The sequence below is a fragment of the Ornithorhynchus anatinus genome, chromosome 8 (assembly GCF_004115215.2).
Source record: "Ornithorhynchus anatinus isolate Pmale09 chromosome 8, mOrnAna1.pri.v4, whole genome shotgun sequence".
Classification (NCBI taxonomy): Eukaryota; Metazoa; Chordata; class Mammalia; order Monotremata; family Ornithorhynchidae; genus Ornithorhynchus; species Ornithorhynchus anatinus.
The window spans coordinates 41492657-41514803 of record NC_041735.1 but is presented as its reverse complement, the minus strand read 5'-3'; the positions used below and the strand labels follow the sequence as shown (position 1 = coordinate 41514803).

The 22147-nt window shown below is 39.3% G+C and overlaps 1 protein-coding gene and 1 non-coding gene across 2 annotated transcripts in view; both read right to left on the bottom strand.

Moving 5' to 3' along the window:
- Positions 1 to 22147, bottom strand: part of PLCL2 (phospholipase C like 2) — a 163123-nt gene that overhangs the window by 84217 nt on the left and 56759 nt on the right. The gene's annotated exons all lie outside the window — the stretch shown is intronic.
- Positions 19559 to 19692, bottom strand: LOC114814124. Its single transcript, XR_003761861.1, has one exon. It is a non-coding gene; the product is annotated as a small nucleolar RNA SNORA7 (small nucleolar RNA).

Genomic DNA, 22147 nt, shown 5'->3' with positions numbered 1-22147 from the left:
GCTATATTGTGTAATTCCACCAATGAAGAGTAAAAGCCTTAAATACAGAGGAGATGGAGAGAGACTGAAAAAACAACACTCAGTGGATTGGGAATTAATGTGAACAAGAGACTTCCAACAGGTTTTCTTGGTAAAATAGTTTACTTAAAGGCTAATATCTGTGAAGTCTTTCAAGAGCTGCTGTGTGGCCCTGGGCAAGTTACTTAATTTTACTGTGCCTCAGTTTCCTCCTCTAAAATAAGGATTAAATCCTACTCTGTCCTACTCAGACTGCAAGTTCCATGTGGGATAGGAACTGGGTCCCACCTGATTTCTTGCACCTACCTCAACACTCAGTACAGTGCTTGATGCAAAGTAAGTACTTAACAAGGACCATTAAAAAAAAGCTGTCACATGATCCAACACACACTTCTTTAGTTCAATCTACTCCAACAATTCCCTTGGGAACTAACATCTCTGTGTGTGAATTTTTCCTTTTATTTGACCTAATAATTGAAACTATTTGATATTCTCTTCAAATTTTACTTACTGAAAGGAACAAGTAGCACAAGGGAATTCATCATAAATCACTCTGCAATATAAAAGTTGAATTGACACCAGGAAAGAACAGCAGGGAAATGGAAAAATGAACAGCAAGTTCATAAATCCCCAGTGGCCTCGTTTTCCACCTAATGAAAGGGAGCTCAATAACTAGTACACTTTGTCACTAAGATATTCCTGAAAAATGCCAATTTGGGCTTGGTCAGCAAGGCAACCACATTTTGAGACTGCTTCTCCAGGTGTGCCGGGCTTGGCTTGGGCTTGCTCCAGTTGATGGCTCCTGCGGAGGAGCACAGGGGATATATGCTCCATCCTCACCTCCTAACTTCACTGCCAGCCATCTCCCTGGACTCTGGAACAGGCTTGAGGCCCACTTGGCCAACCATCGGATGGGTGGACGGGGAGGGGAAAGGCAAGAAAAGTCTGAGGTGTACTGTAATTAGGCAGAAATGTTAGCTGTCATTTAGGTGGCCAAGGTAGTTTCAATCAGTGGTGCTGGGCCTAAATCACCTGTTTCCTGCTCCTTCTAGTGTGGAGAACCTACTGTCAGTGTAGCATACAGCAAATAAGGAGTTTCTGATGATTTGCTATATGCAACACAACAAGGATGAACTACAAGAATAATCTTGGAAATTAAGATCTAATTTCTCCACCCCATAATGTATGAAATTCACAAGGTTCTCCTTTTTTAATGTCACTAAAGTCCCTGAAAAATAGATGTTTCAGAAACTAAGTAAATTTCCATTTAATTTTCATCAAGGAGAATGAAAATTAACTTGGTCAATCTAGTAAATCACTTTAAAAGAATTTGCAGTATCTTCCTGAATTGCAAAATTACAAGGTTTGCACAGCTTTGACACTGTGAGGGGCAAATGAAAAGGATACAGTTCCATACGAGACTTATTAAAAAGTAAAGGAAACCCAAAGTTCAACTTGGTAAAATGATAACTAAGACTCCATTAGGCATATAGGTAGACCAATGTATATGCATTCATGGGTTAAGCATCCCAGGGGTGTTTTCCTAGGACCACTCTCTCACTTGAGGGAAAAGTAGCTGATTCCAACCATTTAACTCTGTGAATTCAAAGCAAGATGTTGAATTGACATGGGGAAGCAGCATGGCTTGGTAGAAAAACCATTGGCCTACAAATAAAAAGACCTGGATTCTAATCCAAACTCTACCACTTGCCTGCTGTGTGACCTTGGGCAAGTCACTAAACTTCCCTGTGACTCAATTTTCTCAACTATAAAATGGGGATTAAATAGTTCTGCTCACTCCTACTTAAAGAGTGAGTCCCAGGTGGAACAGGCTTTGTGACTCCCTGATTATTTTGTATCTACCCTGGGGTCTAGTACAGGGCTTGGAACATAGTAAGCACCTAACAAATACTAAAATTATTATTACTATTATTATGAATTTTCTGCAAAAAAGACAGTTCAAAAGGAACTGCCTGAAACTCATTTTTTATGCAAAATTATCCATTTTATTCTTTCTAAAAAAAAAGATTTGAGAAATTCCACAAAAACTGTTATCTTCTTAACATTTGAATAGTTCTTCAACACTGCATAAAGTCAGGATTACCAATTAATATGTGAAACATAATTCTACATGTTTATCCAAAAAATTGTTAATATTAACAAGATTTTTAGTACTTTGCAATATCTTGGGCCTGCTGTAGTTGGTGACACTCTTTCTACAATGTATATGGCAGGCTCCTTTTATCATTTTTGACATCTCTTTACTAATTGTACTGGTTACTCTACTTATTTTTATAATTTTATCAGTTTTTTTTCTTCAAACTGTTTTTGATCTTTTAATAATCTTTTTGTTATTGCCATTTCCTTTTGCGTTTTCTCCAACACAATATACTGCCCACAAGTGCAAAATCTGTAAATGGTAGAATAACCTTTGCTAAAGAATGTAGGATAACTAGTATGCTGCTTCTATTAAGAGGATACATGGAATTTTAGTATTGCCAAATGACTCACTATGATATTTCAAATTGTTGACTCAATTTATTATTCACTAAAACCGTTAGATGGCTTTCTGCATTAGCATAATGTATCATTGTCAGTCTTTCCCTGCCTTCTACAGGTGAAGTCAAAATTCTTCTTGAACCCACTTTTCTTATATTTGTCCTGCTCAATCTAACTCAAGCAAATTGAATTCATTACATATGGTTGTTCATTAAAAAATAAATATATAAGTCAACACAACAGGAAGCACATAGAAGATTTATTAAACAAATTAAGAGAAGGTATTATAAAAAGACATTTCAATCGATGTTTTGTTTCTTAAGATATGAACCTAAGAAAAATCCTTTCATAAGAGCTTACTTTGACTGTTAACAAGAGTCCATTAAACTGACACCAGTAAGTCCACCACAAATTTGGATGTGTATTTTTGTCTCCACTGATCAGGTATCTTGTTAACCTTAGGAAAAATCTGAGCCAGCACATTTTCACGTTTTCAATTTCTACCTTCAATCCAAGCACATAGAACACATGATCAGCTCATGTTACAGAATCTGCTTTATGAAAAATAATTATGTAAAAAAATTCTCAGAGTAAAAAGAAAATGTTTCTTGGTGGTAGATGCTAACCTCTCGCAAAAGCAAAGAGAAAAGTTAGTGCCAGTTCTTTGGGTTTTTTTGAACAAGACTTTGAAGATTGGAATCTTACTTTCTTAAAAAGATCCTAAAAAACTTTTGTAAGTTCTGATAACTGATGACTTTTCAGAATTTAACTAACTTAGCTTCAGCTTTTGAAATTTGAAGCTTGTTTTTCATGTCAAAAACTCAGTCTTATGAAATCCTTTTCATTGGAAGATGATGTTATTAAACGACAGCTCTTTTCCCCATGCACATCTGACCTTCCTTTGGTTATTCCATTGTACTGTACTCTCCCAAGCACTTAGTACAGTGCTCTGCACAGAGTAAGCACTCAATAAATCCTAACGATTGATTACTGATTAATGGGGACCCACTCAACATTTTTCTAAAGTTCTCATCCTATACAGTAAGAAATGAGCTTAAAATGCAAATAAATGATGGGGTCCCCTGCCAGGAATAATTGATCAACCAATGACATTTATTGAGTGCTTACTTTGTGCAGAGCACTGTAACTAAGCGCTTGGGAGAGTACAGTACAACAGAGTTGGTAAACACATTCCCTGCCCACAAGGAGCTTGCAGTTCAGAGGGGGAGAAAAATATCACTATCAGTAAATAAATTACGGTGTGAACATAAGTGTTGTGGGGTGGATACCAAGTGCTTAAGGGATGCAGATCTGTGCAGCAGGGAGAGGGAACAGAAGAAAAGAGGGCTCAGTTGTGGAAAGCCTCTTGGAGATGTGATTTTAAAAAGGCTTTGAAGGTGGTGAGAGTGGTGGCCTGTCATATGTGAAGAGGAAGGGAGTTCCAGGTCAGAGGAAAGAAAGGCAAGGGATCAGTAGTGAGAAAGATGAGAGTAAGTTGGAGTCAGTCTTAGTCCTTAGACTTCAGGTCTGAGAACCTGCACAGATCATAATGCTAGTTCATTCAATCATTCAATCGTATTTATTGAGTGCCTGCTGTGTGCAGAGCACTGTACTAAGCACTTAGGGGAGTGCAATATAACAATAAACAAACTCATTCCCTTCCCACAGTAAGCTTACAGTCTGAAGGTTGGTTTATGCGCTGCTACCTGTATGCTCTCATTCCTCCCAATCGTGCATCCAGAGAAGCAGGGATTGCAAGAGACAGACTAGGCAGGTGTGAAACTCATCGCGCATGTACAGACTTGGTCATTGAGTCAACTACAGGCAGAATTGGAACTAGAAGCCCGGTCTCCCGATTCCCAGAACAGTGCTCTAACTACTGGACTACAGCAGGGATTAGTATAAAACAGTGGTGAAGAGATAACGGCGCTGTTGTCAATAGAATCTATGATCTAAAAAAATATGCTAACAAGGCTTTTTTGCTCTTACCGGTAACTAATCTTTTTTTTATTTTCTCTACCTCGAGGATATTAGAGTTTTATAAAATGGCATCTACTTGCAAATGCCATTTCCTTTTGTTTGAAAAATCCTTTTGATAATTGGGACTGTAATTCAACTTTCATAGTATGGAACTTTTGAATGAAAATACCCTAAATCCTGCCCATACTGAGAGTCACAATAACTATGTCTCTGATGGAAACTATGATGAAATTACCCCATCTTTTGCCTTGCTTGTAAATAATAATTTACTTAAATGGCTGAAATAAATAACCTTCATATTACAGCTGAGTGTCTTCATAATTAGTAGAAAAAAGGGGGTGCAGCTGAGACACTGCTGTAAAGTCACTAAATAATTATGCTTGGTGATTTATTTACACAATGAAATGAAATCCTGAGTTACATTCTACGTTAAATTTCTGGAAGCAACCACACACAAAAAAAATGAATCCTCTGCCATCTTCCTAAGGGCTGGAATTGGAAAAAAAGCCTCTGTGGTGAGAAAGCCTGCAATTACAGAGCAAATTCTATTCTTCAAAGAAGAAAGTTATAACTGTGTTCAGCCATAGATTGAGGGTGGCTTATATCATCACCACCAGCCACCCATATGTTGCTATAAAAAGGAGGTAGAGGCAGCATGCAAGACAGAAATTCCCCACATTAGTTTCTCACATGCCAAAACTACAGCAGTATATTGGCAGAATCCATCTTGCTTCACACTTGGATTTCAGCAGTGGGCTCAAACCCCAATAAACCCAGAGAGCAGAAGTAAATCAAGAGCCACAGACCTGCACATCATCCCTCCAAGGACTATATAGCTAGTGTGCTACCATTTCATTCATTCATTCATTCACTCGTATTTATTGAGTGCTTACTATGTGCAGAGCACTGTACTAAGCGCTTAAGAGTACAATATAACAATAAACAGACACATTCCCTGCCCACAATGAGCTTACAGTCTTGAGGGGAGGGGAGAAGGTATATTTGACCTCATATACAAAAGACAAAAGGATTTATTTGTGATTGCTAACCTCTGTCCTTGCCTAATAGTAATACTGATATTTCTGGTACTTGTTAAGTGCTTATTATGTGTCTACCACTGTACTAAATGTTGGAGTAGATGGTATTCAGATAAACCTACCCTTGCATGATAAGCTACTGGCTCCTTCCAAGTGGAAAATGCAAAAAAAAATTTCTAAAAGATGTATCTTTAACAACAATGGTAATCTTAAGTCTTTGGCTATAAAATAACTTGTTTTCTACCTCAAATTTAGCATATCCTGTACTTAAAACCACTACCATGCTTGTGTTCATTTGAAAAGGCCAAGGATTAGCCATAACATCAACAAAATTACTCTTTTTTCTCCTTCCAAACCATTTCTAGTAGGTGCGTGGCCTTATGGATAGAGCATGGGCTTGGGAGTCACAGGAACTGTCAATCAGTCAACCCCATTTTTTGAGCGCTTACTGTGTGCAGAGCATTGTACTACCCACTTGGGAAAGTTCAGTATAACAATGTAACACAGATTTCCTGCCCACAATAAGTTTACAGTCTAGAGGGGATGAAAAACATTAATATAAATAAATAAAATTACAGATCTTTACATAAATGCTGTGGGTCTGGAAGGGGACAAATAAAGGGAGGAAGTCACGGCGATGCAGAAGGGAGTGAAAAAAAGGAAAAGAGGCCTTAGTCAGGGAAGGCCTCTTGGAAGAGGAGTGCCTTCTATATGGCTTTGAAGATGGGGAGAGTCATTATCTGTCGGATATGAAGAGGGAGGGTGTTCCAGGTCAGAGGCAGGACGTGGGCGAGAGGTCAGTGGCGAGACAAATGAGATTGAGGTACAGTGAGAAGGTTGGCATTAGGAGTGAAGTGTGGGGGCTGGTTGTAGAAGAAGAGTTGTGAGGTGAGGTAGGAGGGGCCACAGTGATTGAGTGCTTTAAAGTCAGTGGTAAAGAGTTTCTGTTGGATGCTGAGGAGGATAGGCAGACTCTGGAGGTTCTTGAGGAATGGGGAAACATGGCCTGATTGTTTTTATAGAAAAATGATCTGTGCAGCATGGACTGGAGTTGGGGGGAGGCAGAAGGCAGGGAGATCAGCAAGGATGCTGATATAGTAATCAAAGCAGGATAGGATAATCGCTTGGATTAACATGCAGATGATGGAGAGGAAAGGATGAATTTCAGCGATGCTGTGAAGGTTGAACAGCACGATTTAGTGATGGATTGAATATGTGGGTTGAATGAGAGAGGAGTCAAGGATAATGTCAAGGTTATGGGCTTGTAAAACATGAAGGATGATGGTGATGTCTACAGAACCGGGTTCTAATCCAGGTCCCACCCTTTGCCTGCTGTATGACCTTAGGCAAATCACTTAATTTCTCTGTGTCTCCAATTCTTTATCTGTAAAATGGTTTAAATACCTGTCCTCACCCCTATTTAGACTATGAGTCCCACGGGGGACAGGGGCTATGTCTGAATTTGTTATCTTGCATCTCCCCCTTCACTTCGTACAGTGCCTATCACGTAGTAAGCGCATAACCATTACCACTATTATTATTACAAAAGTATTGTTTTCCATCAATATTACAAATATTTCTGAAATTTGGGCTTCATCTAGGATGTCACTGACAACACTTGAGAATATCAGACACCTGTTTGCCAACTTGCAAGAAACAATGCATGTTACGTGTGTTTTGCAGACTGCATAATTTCATAGAACAGCATCCTAAGAAGCTTTGAAAAAGTCCCTTGTGGCAATCTGTAGGCTCGGGTGTGTTGCCAGGGCAACCTCTGATGCCCCACCTGCTCCAGTCTCATTTCACTGCCTTCCGAAGTTGATGTAAACATGAGCTTGGCCTGTGAGCCACAGGACTAGATGGCAGGAGCTGAGTCAGGGAGATTCTGGGAGTTTGAAGAAAGTCACACACAAAAAAGACAAAGCCATCCTGTGCACTACCAGACAGGCAACTGACCAGCTAAAAATCACATGGTCTGATACGAAAATGGACAACACCCTAGCTACAACTCAGATTTCTGCCTGAGAACTGAAAGTTTAAAATCACTTGGAAGACAGAATTTTTCTATCTACTTCACTAAAGTAACATTACTGTATAAGGAGTATTTTGTACTAAAGCATCAGAAGTAATAATAATAATAATTATGGCATTTAAGTGCTTACTATGTGCCAAGCACTGCACTATGTGCTGGGGTGAATACAAGCAAGTCAGTTGGACACAGTCCCTGTCCCACGTGGGGCTTACAGTCAGTCCCCATTTTTAAAGACAAAGGAACTGAGGGCCCAGAGAAGTGAAGTGAGTTGCCCAAAGTCACACAGAAGTAAGTGGCAGGGCCAGGACTAGTGCATAGAATGGAAATAGGTACTTCATTTACATTTTTCCTGTCAACTTTGTGTCACTGAAATAGAGACTTTCGATCAAAACATGAAATCCAGACAAGTCTAAATAATGTAAATTGGCCCCAAAAACCTTACTTGGGCAGGCTCAAGATGTCTGAACCAATCCTGACAGATTTTTACTGGAAAAGTCTTCAAGAAATACATTTAGCCTGGGCCATTAGGTCTACTACGCAGCTAAATACTTACTCTTCCATCACAGAATAAAGATCAATCAATGGTATTCACTGAGGACTTACTGGGAGCAGAGCACCATACTAAGCACTTGGGAGAGTTCAATAGAATAGAATGGTAGACATGATCCCTGCCCTGCTTCAGTGATGAAAAAAATTATAAACACAGCAATAGCTCAAAAAATATGATTGATCTAAGCTCCCCAAAAAGCTGGTCATTCATTCATTCATTCAATAGTATTTATTGAGCGCTTACTATGTGCAGAGCACTGTACTAAGCACTTGGGATGAACAAGTCGGCAACAGATAGAGACAGTCCCTGCCGTTTGACGGGCTTACAGTCTAATCGGGGGAGACGGACCAGACAAGAACAATGGCACTAAACAGCGTCAAGGGGAAGAACATCTCGTAAAAACAATGGCAACTAAATAGAATCAAGGCGATGTACAATTCATTAACAAAATAAATAGGGTAACGAAAATATATACAGTTGAGCGGACGAGTACAGTGCTGTGGGGATGGGAAGGGAGAGGTGGAGGCGCAGAGGGAAAAGGGGAAAATGAGGCTTTAGCTGCGGAGAGGTAAAGGGGGGATGGCAGAGGGAGTAGAGGGGGAAGAGGAGCTCAGTCTGGGAACGCCTCTTGGAGGAGGTGGTCATATGGGGAAGGGAATGACATTTACCAATTTGGAATCCTAATAGGTCATAAAAGCATTATTTTCTTAGAAATATCATTTTTAGAGCAGGTTAAAGTACTCCAAAGGCATAAAGGACCAACTAGAAAATACAAATAAAATTTTGAGGAGCTTATATCATCCCTATTAATAATGCGTCCACTGAAGCAGAGATTACAAGAAACAAATAAGTTAGGCAAATGTGAAACTCTCTGTGCACATCATTCATTCATTCATTCAATCGTATTTATTGAGCACTTATTGTGTGCAGAGCACTGTACTAATCTCTTGGAAAGTACAATTTGGCAACAGATAGAGACAATCCCTACCCAATAATGGGTTCTAGAAGTCTAGAAGGGGGGAGAGAGACAACAAAACAAAACAAGTAGACAGGCATCAATAGCATCAAAATAGATAAATAGGCTATAAATATATACACATTAATAAAACACATAGAATAATAAATATGTACAAATATACACAAGTGCTGTGGGGTGGGGAAGGGGGTAGAGCAGAGGGAGGGAGTAGGGGTGATGGGGAGGGGAAGAGGAGCAGAGGAAAAGGGGGGGCTCAGTCTGGGAAGGCCCCCTGGAGGAGATTAGCTCTCAGCAGGACTTTGAAGGGGGAAAGAGAGCTAGTTTGGCAGATGTGAGGAGGGGGATGCTTACTGTGTACAGAGCAGTATACCAAGCACTGGGAACGTATTCACAAGTGGGAATCAGAAACTCTCACAAGGTTCACAAACTAAAAACAAAAAGGGGGACAGAGGAGGGTTCCACAATGAGTTGGTATATTTTTGCTCTTTGAAATGTTATTCAGGAGAAATCCTTCAAGAGGACATGTCAAACACACACTTTTTAACGGCTATAAATCGATCCACTCCTAGTTTAAGTTACGGTCACCCCATCTGCCAAGCAAAGGGTGGTATAGGGAAGAGGATGGGAGGACTTTCCATGAAGCCTGGGAAGCCTGGATTGGACACAGTCACTCTCTCCCTCATGGGGCTATAATGTATTAGCCAAACTGTTCTTTCATAATTTGCAAGGGTGAGAAATTGCTTACTTAGACCCTTTCCTACATAGCTGACCCTCTATATTTAGGCTATAATTTGTTGTCTGGGCATATGCTCCAAAGGTCCTTTTTACGTCTCCTCAAAAAGATTTATTAAAAAAATTTCTCATAGTTGTTCTGGGTATGGACAAGTCTTCATAAATCAATGAATTAAACCCTCCTGTCATTTCAGTGGTATAGAAAAGACCTAAAGTTGATATCCTTTCACTGTATTTGCCCTCACTTTTATTTTTAAAAGAAAATGGATCAAGCATCCTCTGCATTTGTAATTTTACAAAATTGATTTTTATCCTGAACATTCAATCAGTCATTTACTGTGAACAGCACATCAAAAGCAGTGCTTCCTTTAATTCTCTCCATTCATTATTTATGATAGTCAGACACTATTAAGCATGAACAGTAAACTATGAATGATTAATAAAGAAGGTCTGTGACAACAAAGGAAGAAAACATTAAAGGAGACTAGAGGTTCTGTTGTTATATATAGCTAACATTCAATTTTTTAAAAAAATTCATCTAAAAGCGATAAATATAAAATCATAAATAAAACAAACATAAAAATAAAACCACAATTATAAAATTAAAATGGTTTACTGCTCAAGGATAGCCAAGATGGCTATCTATTAGACTAGAACCTTGATCTTACCTGGTTATGGATTCAGATGGAGGAATACAGTTTCAGAACCACCTAACCTGAATTTCACCACTAGCTCTTATTAACAGAATCACCACCTATCTCAGTTATAGTTCAGGGATACTGAGTTGTATCTGTAAGACATTCATTGTGAAGTAATCTTTTGGATTATCTTTGAAACTTTAAAATTCTCCAAGTAAAAAAAAAAGCAACCACTTCTGGACAAATTCAAATTTGTCAAGTGAATAATGTGAGGATAAAACTAATATGCCTCTTAAACTGACAATAGTGTTGCTTTATGAAAATTCAACTTGCTTCTATAGAAAGCTGTGAAACCTAGAGATTTTTAAAAATAGGAAATGGGCAGCTATCACCTGGATAATTCTGGAGATGTCTCAAGGACCTCTTGAGATGCTTTCGGCTCTTTGATTCTATTCCTAGTTAGCTATGATTGAAAAGGGCGTTTACACTTTGAACCAGGAGGATGTGGGGAAGCAGGCAGTGATTACTATAATACGTTTAAAGAAACAAAGCCTTCAGGAGATAACATATGCTTTATCACTTCCCAGAGGACATGATAACTGGCAATATATAAAAAACAGCCCTATGGAAGAGAACTATTTTAGAAATGGAATTATCTTATGAATATCAATTTAAAAGAGTTGAGGTACTGAAGATTAGCATAAGAAGCAAGTAATTGAATGTCATATCAAGGAGGTTCAAAATTTATATAATATCAGTTCTCAAAATAAATTAACTAGCATGAAAGTTAAGATTATAAAACCAATCAATCAACAGTATTTATTGAGGGCTTATGTGCAGAGTACTGTAAGCACTTGGGAGAGTTATGTTCCCTGCCCACAACAAAACCAAAAGGTTAGCATTTCTCACAAAACTGAAAAGGGTATGAGATAGGATGTAGTATATATTATATGTTTATATATAATATAGAATACTTATAACATACACATGTATATAATACATATGCCATCTAGGAAATCTCTCCTTGGCCCTTCTATTTGATATGTACAGCTAACATATCAATCAGTGGTATTCACTGAGTGCTTACTGTGTGCAGAGCTCTGCCTAAGCACTTGGGAGACTATAATACAATGGAGTTGGTAGACACATTCTCTGCCCAAAAGGAGCTTAGATTTTAGAGGGGGAAAGGGACATTTAAATAAATTAAAGATATGTATGTAAGTGCTGTGGGGCTGAGTGTAGGGTGAATATCAAGTCCTTAATGGGTATAGAACCAAGTGCATAGGTGAAACGGAAGAGAGAGAGTAGGGAAAATGAGGGCTTAGTTGGAGAAGGCCTCCTATAGGAGATATGACGAACAGTATTTTGAAGTAGGAAAGAGTCACATATGATGAGGGAGGGAGTTCAATGCCAGAGAGAGGACACGGGCAGGAGCTCGGGTCAAGACACAGGAAACAGAAGTTTAATGAGTAGGCATTAGAGGTATTAGGTGAAGTGGGTTGTAGCGGGAAATCTTCGAGGTTAGGTAGGAGAGAGAAAGCTGATTCAGTGCTTTAAAGATGATAAAGAGTTTCCGTTTGATGCAGAGGAAGATAGGCAATCCCTGGAGGCTCTTGAGAAGTGGGGAGAAGTTTTTTTTAGAACAATGATCTGGACAGCAGAGTTTAAAAAGGACTAAAGTAGGGAGAGACAGGGGCCAGGGAGGTCAGTTGAAGAGACTGATGCAGTAGTCAGGGTGGGGTACGTATGACACGTGCTTGGATCAGCTAGCCATTTGGATGGAGAGCAAAGACTGGATTTTAGCAATGACGGAAAGGTAGAACGGACAAATTTGGTGACATTTAATATGAGTTGAAACAAGAGCAACTCTAGTTAGACTCTTTTCCCATTCATAATAATCACCAAAGTAATTTTTAAGACTATAATGGAAAAAAAGTCACATTGTAAAAACTGTCACAATATGACTTTTTATAAAAGCAAAATAATATAAATTATTCCTACAAACCAAGTATATAGGAATACACATTCAACAGTCCAGAATATGTCTACTTAAAATACGAGTTTTTTCTTCCTCTATTTCATTCCTTTGTTCTTTATGTGTGTAGAACTTAACTTAGACTTTGTGCTTCATGAGAGCAAGGGCTACTACAAATTGTACAGCATCTAGCATGCTCTTGTTAATTTTGAGCCAAACACTCCTACTGTACGCTTTGGGAGTCCAACTGGGCATTTACAGAAATTTCAGAAAAAACTAAGCAAATAGGTAGACATCCTTTTTCATAGGAGCTGCATTCCAGCAGTTGATGGAAAATGGAAAAACTGAATGCCAGGTTTTTAAACTAACTTAAAGGATGGGGAGCTTTGCCTTCTGCCCTGAAAGCAGAAGATGACTTAGATAGGTCCTTTCCAGCCAAAAATCCCTAAGAGTAGACTGGTTAAAATTAGTCCATCTCATCCTGGGATTTGCGGATTGCAGAGGAGTTTGGCTTCATTGGTATTTACAGAAAACTCTTTAGTTGCAGGTTTCATGGTTTGGGGAATACCCCAGAGACAAAATCCATACAAATAAGAACTATGAACCATAAATCTAGCAACCATAGGGGAGAAAAAAAATCATAAGTCTGTAAAGGGAAGTACTGATGGGAATGTCTCTACCTACTCAGTTATATTGTTTTCTTCCAAGTGCTTAGTACAGTGCTCGACACACAGTAAGTGCTCAATAAATACACATGATTGATTGATATTATTTGATTTGGAAATAGGATGCTTTAGATTGCTTTATTCAGCTGGTGTCTTTATAGCTGTTTTGCTTTTGATATTTAAAAAGCAACTACAAAGTGACCAATTTGTCATAGCTGCTATTTAATTTCCTGACTCCTGATTTAAAGCATACCAGAAAAGCAAGTTAGCCAAGGGCTTAGAAAATGCTCAAAAGCTAATCAACAATTCATCAAGTTTGTCATTATTATTTAGTATTTTTTTTAAGCACTGAGGCTCACTTAAAGATAGACAAAACCCTTGCCCTCTGTGAGCTTATCCTGTAACTACAGGAAAGTTTTACACAATCCAGCTACACAATACAGAAGGCATTTTTACTAAATCATTAAAACAACTTCCCTCATATTGTGCCTTTTAAAAAACATTACATTTGATGTTTAAACCTTTGCCCCAAAAGAAGTACTGTACATGGCAGGATAAGGCAAAGAGGAAAGGGAAGGAACAGTGAAAAGGAGAAATGGTGTTGCTCCAACTCCCTGTGTCCAGCAGCCTGCATTATGAGACAGCCGCAAAGAAAAGCAGGTGCAGTTTGCTGCCCGAGGGGTTCTGAGACTTCAACAGCAACAGACGGCACAGTGCCCTCACCCATTTGGTGAGAACAATGTAAAAGGGATTTCCAAAGGTCAGAGAACTAGAGTGGGGAAAGAGGGTGTCAACAGATACGAGGGGGAGTAATACTAGTAATGTCATTTATTGAGCACCTGAGTGTGGCGCACTGGACTAAGTGCTTGGGAGATACAACATAATTAGACATAATAATAGTAATAATAATGGTATTTGTTAAACACTTACCATGTGTCAAGCGCTGTTCAATCATTCAATCATATTTACTGAGTGCTTACTGTTCTAAGTAGTGGGGTAGATACAAGCTAATCGAGTTGGACTCAGTCCCTGTCCTACATGGGTTTTGCAGTCTTATTCCCCATTTTGTAGATAAGGTATCTGAGGCACAGAAAAGTTAAGTGACTTGCCCGAGGTCACAGAGCAGACAAATGGCAGAGCCAGGATTAGAACCCAGGTCTTCTGACTCCCAGGCCCATGCTCTATCCACTAGACCATGCTGCTTCCCAACATTCATTCGATCATATTTATTGAACGCTTACTGTGTGCAGAGCACTCTACTAAGCTCTTGGAAAGTACAATCCATCAATAGAGACAATCCCTGCTCACAACCAGTTTACAGTCTGGGGGAGGAGGGAAGGACAGACATCAAAACAAATAAACAGGCATCAATATAAATAAACATGTTTCCCAGCCTCACGTAACTGACACGCTCCCTAAGTCACGTAACTGCCACGCTCCCTAACTCACGTAACTGACATGTTCCCTAACCTCATGTAGCTGACACAATAACTGGAAGTCAGATCTAGAAATATAAAATTTGCATATGTACATGAGGTTTGGCAGATGCAGAGGTGCAAGAAGGGGCTAAAAAAGCTGACAAGAATAGGCTACTTATTTTGGGGAATGTTGGGGAATGTCTGTTGGACAAGGTGGGATTTTAGGAGGGTTCTTAAAGCAAGGTCTGAGATGTGGCAGATATTAAGGAAGAAACACCCCCATCCACACCCTGTAGATAACAAGAGAAAAGGATCAGAGGCAGGTGAAGTGAGAGAGGAGTACAGTCTGAACGTCATCTTGGGAGGAGTGAAAAGTGCCCAGCCACAACAAATCCTTAATACAAAAGCAAGACTTGGAAGCATTCTTGGGAAAAAAGCAAGTCAAGGAGAGCTAAGAAAAGGGAAGTCACCACAAAATGAATGCTTCCTACTTTATGCCTTCATTTCCAAGTCACGAAAAGAAACACAAGTGAGCCAGATGGAGGGAAGGATGCATTCTTCACCCTTGATACCATGTTTGCAACTTCAGAGGATAGGCGAGGGGAAGGATATAGCAAACCTTTTGCTTTATGACTCTCCACCCTTCCTTCCTCTACTTGAGTAACCACATTGGCAGCATTATCATACAGATTGGTATTCTAGGATTAAAGCCTCTTTAATACAAGATAAATAAAAGAATAGACCTATCTTCAGTGACTAGAGAAGCAATAAATATTATTACTGGACTAGGTAAAATGCCTTATAGCATTTTAGCAGATTGCCCTGCTCCCCTAAGGTTAAACAAGACCAAAGGACAAGAAGCATTTGAATAGCAGGGATTCTCTGTTCCTACTTAATTCCCTCCTAAAAGGCCAAAAAGTTTTCATTTAATCCAAATATCATCTCAGGCTTCTGGCCTAAAAAGCCACAGATTATTTGCACTTCCTTTTATATCCCCAACTGTCAGCTAGCTTGCCTTGGTTAGTTGTCTCTGACTCTAAATAACAAGTCATTTTACATGGTGTAGTGGATATAGCAGGGGCCTGGGAGTCAAAAGGTCATGGGTTTTAATATTGGTTCTTCCACTTTGCTGTGTGACCTTCGGTTAAGTCACAACTTCTCTGTGCCTCAGTTACCTCATCTGTAAAATGGGGATTGAGACTGTGAGCTCAATGTCGGACAGGGACTGTGTCTAACCAGGCTTGCCTGTATCAACCCCAGCACTTAGTACAGTGCCTGGCACATAGTAAGCATTCAACAAATACCATCATTATTATTATTATTATTTCCCAGTTATCTTTGTAAAAGAGTATAAGAGTTTCTGATCTTACCAAAATGGAAACAAAAATGACCTTGCTAAAAAAATTTCCAATTAACTAAATACATCTGAAACATGTAATTTTGTCTCACTTTTATTCTCATTTTACCTTTTCCAGTTTCATCCTAAATTACTAATAGAGATATATTTTATTTTTCACCCCATGAATACATCAAATGCTCTGAACCCAAAACTGAATTTTTGGTGTGTGCATTGCGTTTGGTAGAACACTTCTTTTCTTTACTCAGATCAAGCCAAATTTAATTAGTCAACTCACCCAAAGGGTAAATTAAAAAGCTATCTTTACAATTTATGGGATTTGTCACTGTAAAAGCACCATGGCCTAGTGGACATTATGGACTGAGTCAGAAGGACCTGGGTTCCAATCCTGACTCTACCACTTGCCTGCTCCGTGACTTTGGGCAAGTCACTTAGCTTCTCTTACCTCATATGTAAATCTGGGATGAAAATTATGAATGAGCCTCATGTGGGACAGGGACTATGTCCAACCTGATTATTTGTATCTACCCCAGTGCTTAGCACAATGACTGACACATAGTAAGTACTTAAATACCTACCATAAAAAAATATACATTTGGCCAAAACACAATAGGAAAACTATTTCTCTCTCAAATATGGTCTTTTTGGCAGTGTTAGAATTTATAGCTCACAAGCATAAGTGTACTGATTTTAATATGTACTTTGCAATTAAACAAGGCACAAAATAAGTCTAATAATAATAATTAATAATTATGGTATTCATTAAGTGCTTACTATATGCCAGGCACTGTACTCAGTGCTAAATAACAAATTCCATGAATTAGAGCCAGCTTCTCTGTTTTTGAATTAATGGGAATTGTTACATTACTAAATATTTCAATTGGATCACATCCAAATTAAAGCATCTGTTAAATTTATAAAAAAAATGTCAAGAAATAGTACACAACTGCAACTGCCGAATTATCCTTCTATTATCTATAGCTGTCAACTAACCTTGTAGTGTTCATATGCATTTACTTGTCCTTGTCAGCCTGCTTTAAAATAAAATTTAAAGAACAGAACTTCCAGTAGCTTCTAAATTTATACAAAAAACAAAGGCCAGAGGAGTCAAGTATACAGTACACTTGTTCATAGGTTTACAAAACTGTTCTGTGAATGAACTAAAGAAAGAACTGGTATCCTTCCTTAGATAAACAACTCTGGAAATATGCTTTGTGTTTCTGAATATTTTTAGTCTAATTTGAATGTAACGGAACAGTGAGCATTACATCATCCATGGGAAAGGTACCAGTTTGTGTTGAACAAGAAAAAATGCAAGGATTATATCCTAAATCCATATTATGGAGAATGAATCATAAATACGTATTCAGTGATAGACACAAAACTTTGAAATAGAAGAGAAGCTGGGCACCATTCATACCGTAACACAAGTATCAACAATACTGAAACAGTGTAAAACTTAAGGTTATATCCTGAATACAATTTCAATGTAAGAGTATAAATAAAATCGTGGCTCAGTGGAAAGAGCACGGGCTCAGGAGTCAGAGGTCATGGGTTCGAAACCCAGTTCTGCCACTTAGCTGTGTGACTGTGGGCAAGTCACTTAACTTCTCTGTGCCTCAGTTACCTCATCTTTAAAATGGGGATTAAGACTGTGCGCCTCATGTAGGACAACCTGATTACCCTGTATCGACCCCAGCACTTAGAACAGTGTTCTGCACATAGTAAGCACTTAACAAACACCAATATTATTATTATTATTATTAAAATCACTTTTACATCCTAAATATTGAGGGCTTACTATGTGCAAGTGAACTATACTAGCATTTGGGAGAGTATAATAATAATAATAATGTTGGTATTTGTTAAGCGCTTACTATGTGCAGAGCTCTGTTCTAAGCGCTGGGGTAGACACAGGGGAATCAGGTCGTCCCACGTGGGGCTCACAGTCTTAATCTCCATTTTACAGATGAGGTAACTGAGGCACAGAGAAGTGAAGTGACTTGCCCACAGTCACACAGCTGACAAGGGGCAGAGCTGGGACTCGAACTCATGACCCCTGACTCCAAAGCACATGCTTCCACTGAGCCACGCTGCTTCTCAGTATAGTCAGCGGAGTTGGCAGACATGTTCCCTGTCCACATGGAGCTAATAATCTAAAGGGGGAAACAGACATTAAAATAAACTACAAATATATACATAAGTGCTATGATGTTGAGGTAAATACCCGGTGCTGTGATGCTGAGATTGAAGTAAATACCCAGTGTTTTAGGATACAAATCCAAGTGCAAAGATGAAATGGAAGGGAGCACTAGGAGAAATGAGGGCTTAATAGGGGAAAGCCTGTTGGAGAAGATATGATTATTAGCAAGGCCTTGAAGGTGGGAGAGTGGTGGTCTGACGTATGTGAAGCGGGAGGGAGTCTAGGAAGACAGAGGAAAGAGGTAGGCGAGAGATAAATGAGACTGAGGTACGATGAGTAGGTTGGCATTAGTGTGTGGGCTGAGTTTGCAGTTGGAACTCAGTGAGGTAAGACAGAATGGGGCGAGCTGATTGAGTGCTTTAAGCTGATGGTAAGGTGTTTCTGTTTAATTGAAGGTGGATGGGTAACAACTATAGGTTCTTGAAGAGTGGACAGAACTTTTTAATTTTTTTTAAGAAAAGTGATCCAGGCACCAGAGTGAAGTAAGTGAAGTGGAGTTGGGAGAGACAGAAAGCAGGGAGGTCAGCGAGGAGTCTGATGCAGCAGTCAAGGTGGGATATAAGTTGGATCAGCTTAGTAACAGTATGGAGAGAAAAGTAGTAATATAGTGAAGGTAGATCCGACAGAATAGGATGAGATTTAATATGTGGGCTTTACGAGACAGATGAGTTCAAGATACTGCCAGGTTTACAGGTTTGTGAGCAGGGAGGATGGTGGTATTGTCTAGAGTGCTGGGGAAGTCATCAGAAGGATAGGGTTTGAGTGTGAAGATGAGGACTTCTGTTTTGGATGCATTTCGTTTGTGATGTCAGGGGGGCCTCCTAGTAGAGAGTAGGCAGGACGAAATTTCACAGAGTAGAGAAAAAGAGAGGTCAGGGCTGGAGAGATAAATTTGGAATTCATTCACGTAGAGATAAGAGTTGAAGCCACAAGAGTGAAAGAGTTCTCCAAGAGAGTGGGTGTAGATGGAGAATAGAAAGGGACCCAGAATTAAGCTTGAAGAACTTCCACAGTTAGAAGGTGGAAGGCAGAGGAAGAGTCCATGAAAGAGACTGAGAAGGAGCGGCTAGAGGGATAGGAGGGGAAGCAGGAGAGGACGTGTCTAAAATTCATTTTTGGCTTTCCCACATGTTCACTCTCTGCAACTAGTTCCTTTTAATTAACAATATTCTGCATATCAAAAAAAGTGTGCAAGTTGGATCAAAGCAATGGGAGGGCTGTAAGTTGATGAGTCATTCTTTCTTTATGTTGCTGTTGTCTTATGCTGTTGAGTCGTGTCAGACCCATAGCGACGCCATGGACACGTCTCTCCCAGAATGCCCCTCCTCCCACCTGCAATCATTCTGGTAGTGTATCCATAGAGTTTTCTCGGTTAAAATACGGAAGTGGTTTACCATTGCCTCTTTCCAAGCAGTAAACTTGAGTCTCCACCCTCAACTGTCTCCCATTCGGCTGCTGCCCAGAACAGTTGAGTTTCGACTTGTAGCAGATTGTCTTCCACTCGCTAGCCACTGCCCAAGCTAGAAATGGAATGGGTGTGCCTCTGCTTGACCCTCCCGCTGTCGAGACTGGTAGAGTACTGGATACTCTCCAGGTGCGACCCTGAGAGAGGACTCTCTTTAGAGGGTGTACTTTTAACGGACCAGTCTTCTGGGTCTGCATGGTTTCCCATTCCTGACTTGGTAGGGCAGAATAATTATCTTTTCCACCCTACTCCTTCACTATCTACATGAGTTACTTTCATATTGTGGTACCTGTACAGTTCATTTAAAGAAAGTAATAATGAAAGAATTTGGTTCCAAAGTGGGTCCTTGGGTCCTTCAAAGGATCTGGTTGAGGTTTTCGACATTGCCTTATGAAACACACCTTTATTTATGAACTGGGAACATTAGGGATAAAGGGTCAGATTAAAAGAAATACAATTAAAAATCATATTTACCAAAAAGAAAAATGTAGCACTCTGAATGACCATGATTGCACCAAGCTCCAACCCCAGGCTTCTGAATTCAAAGGAACGGCTATTGGAAACGAATGTCTCACTCAAAATGCAATGGTATCTGCTCATGGGGGCCCCTCAGTCCTTTGGATCAGTTACTAGTTTTTTTTAATCAGTGCAGACTCATTAATCAGTCAGGAGTACTTATTGAGCACTTACTAGGTGTAGAATACTGTACTGAACACTCATAAGAGTACAGTTAAGGTAGAAAACACAATCCTTGACCTCAAGAAGATTTAGTTGGGGAAGATTTTCCAAATTTTCTGTTTCTCTAGGGCCTCTAGCCAATAGCATGGTCAATTAACTTCGTTCATTAAAGCTCAGAAACTAGAGTGGCAGTATTTAAATTCTACATCATGCAATTCCTATTTAGGAAACATTAACCTGGCAACTATGTCCACACTTCTTTCTTAAGCAGTTAGATGGGTTTTTTTTTCCCCTCAAGCCTTGTTGTACTGCTATTATTCATAAGCAGTTTATTTCATACTATTTTCCCAAGCTGTGAACTCCTTTCAATTGGGCATATGCTTCTCCCTGCCTGATACCAATTTCAGAGACCGCATTAATGAGCAAAATAGAGGCTTCAACAAATATTTTAATGGAAGTATTAAACAAGATGTCAGAAGTTCTCCTTATTTTTCCCATTATATCATTACTTCCCCAGCCTTTATTCCTTCTATTTCCATCCTCTCTAAGTCTCTACTTTATTGTGTTTTTGGTCTTTTTTGTGATGTTTGTTAAACACTTACTATGTGCCAGGCACTGTACTAAACACAGGTTGGACACAGTTCCTATACCACATACGGCTCACAGTCTCAAACTCCATTTTACAGATGAGGTAACTGCAGCACAGTGAAGTTAAATGACTTGCCCAAGGTCACACAGCAGGTACATAGCAGAGCTGGAATTAGAGTCCAGGTCCTTCTGACTCCCCTGCCTAAGTTCCTTCTCACTTTACCCCAAAATCCTTCCAGTACAAACCACTATAAAGATTGATGCGGTAATATCCATACTTGGGCATGCTGTGCTTTCTTTGCAACAAAATCAACAGTAGTGTGAAACTGACTAAACAGCGTTCTTTCTCAGTTTAAATGGTGCCGGCATCACTGTTAAAAGGAAAGCTTAACTACAACCAAATGCAGTCAAAACACTACTAGCTATAAAGTCTGTAGAAGCATCTCATGTGCTACAAGAAAGCTAGATAAACTTGGAAAATGTCAAATCCTATGTAAATTAGTTCACTGGCATCTACACAACCTTTGATTTGGCAAACTTTGAATGACAGGAAAGACACAGGAGGCTATTTATTATGCTACTGGGTTAGCACAAGGCTGTATTTTAATTACAGTATTGAGATTTAACACAAGAAGCTGCATGTGCTTTCCCCTACATCCTAAATCTCCTAAATTAACAATAAATAATGAATACTCTAGAAATTACAATATGCTGCCTAGGTTGGGTTGCCTACTGCTGAAAATACTTTTTTCCCCAACAAAATGAATAAAAATTGGGGTTTCAAAATTTAAGGATAGATCAAAAGCAGCAAGGGAAACATTCATTCGTTCATTCATTTGATCATATTAATTGAACACTTACTGTATGCAGAGCATTGTACTAAGAGTTTGGGGGAGTATAATACAACAATAAACCAACACATTCCCAGCCCAAGGTATTCCTGGGAGGTGTGGGGTGGCTGCTAAATAATAATAATAATGATGGTATTTGTTAAGTGCTTACTATGTGCCAAGCACTGTTTTTAAGCACTGAGCTAGATATAAGGTAATCAGGTTGTCCCAAATAAGGTTCACAATCTTAATCCTCATTTTACAGATGAGGTAACTGAGGCACAGAGAAATTAAGTGGCTTGCCCAAGATCACACAGCAGACAAGTGGTGAGGTAAGGATTAGAACCCACATCCTCTGATTCCAAGCCCATGCTCCTTCCACTAAGCCATGCTGCTTCTCATCAGTTGATAGCAGTCAGTCATTGGGCATCTGTGGGGAGAGCACTGCACTAAGCATTCAAAAGAGCATGACAGAGACAGAAGAGGAGTTTACAGCTCACAGAAAA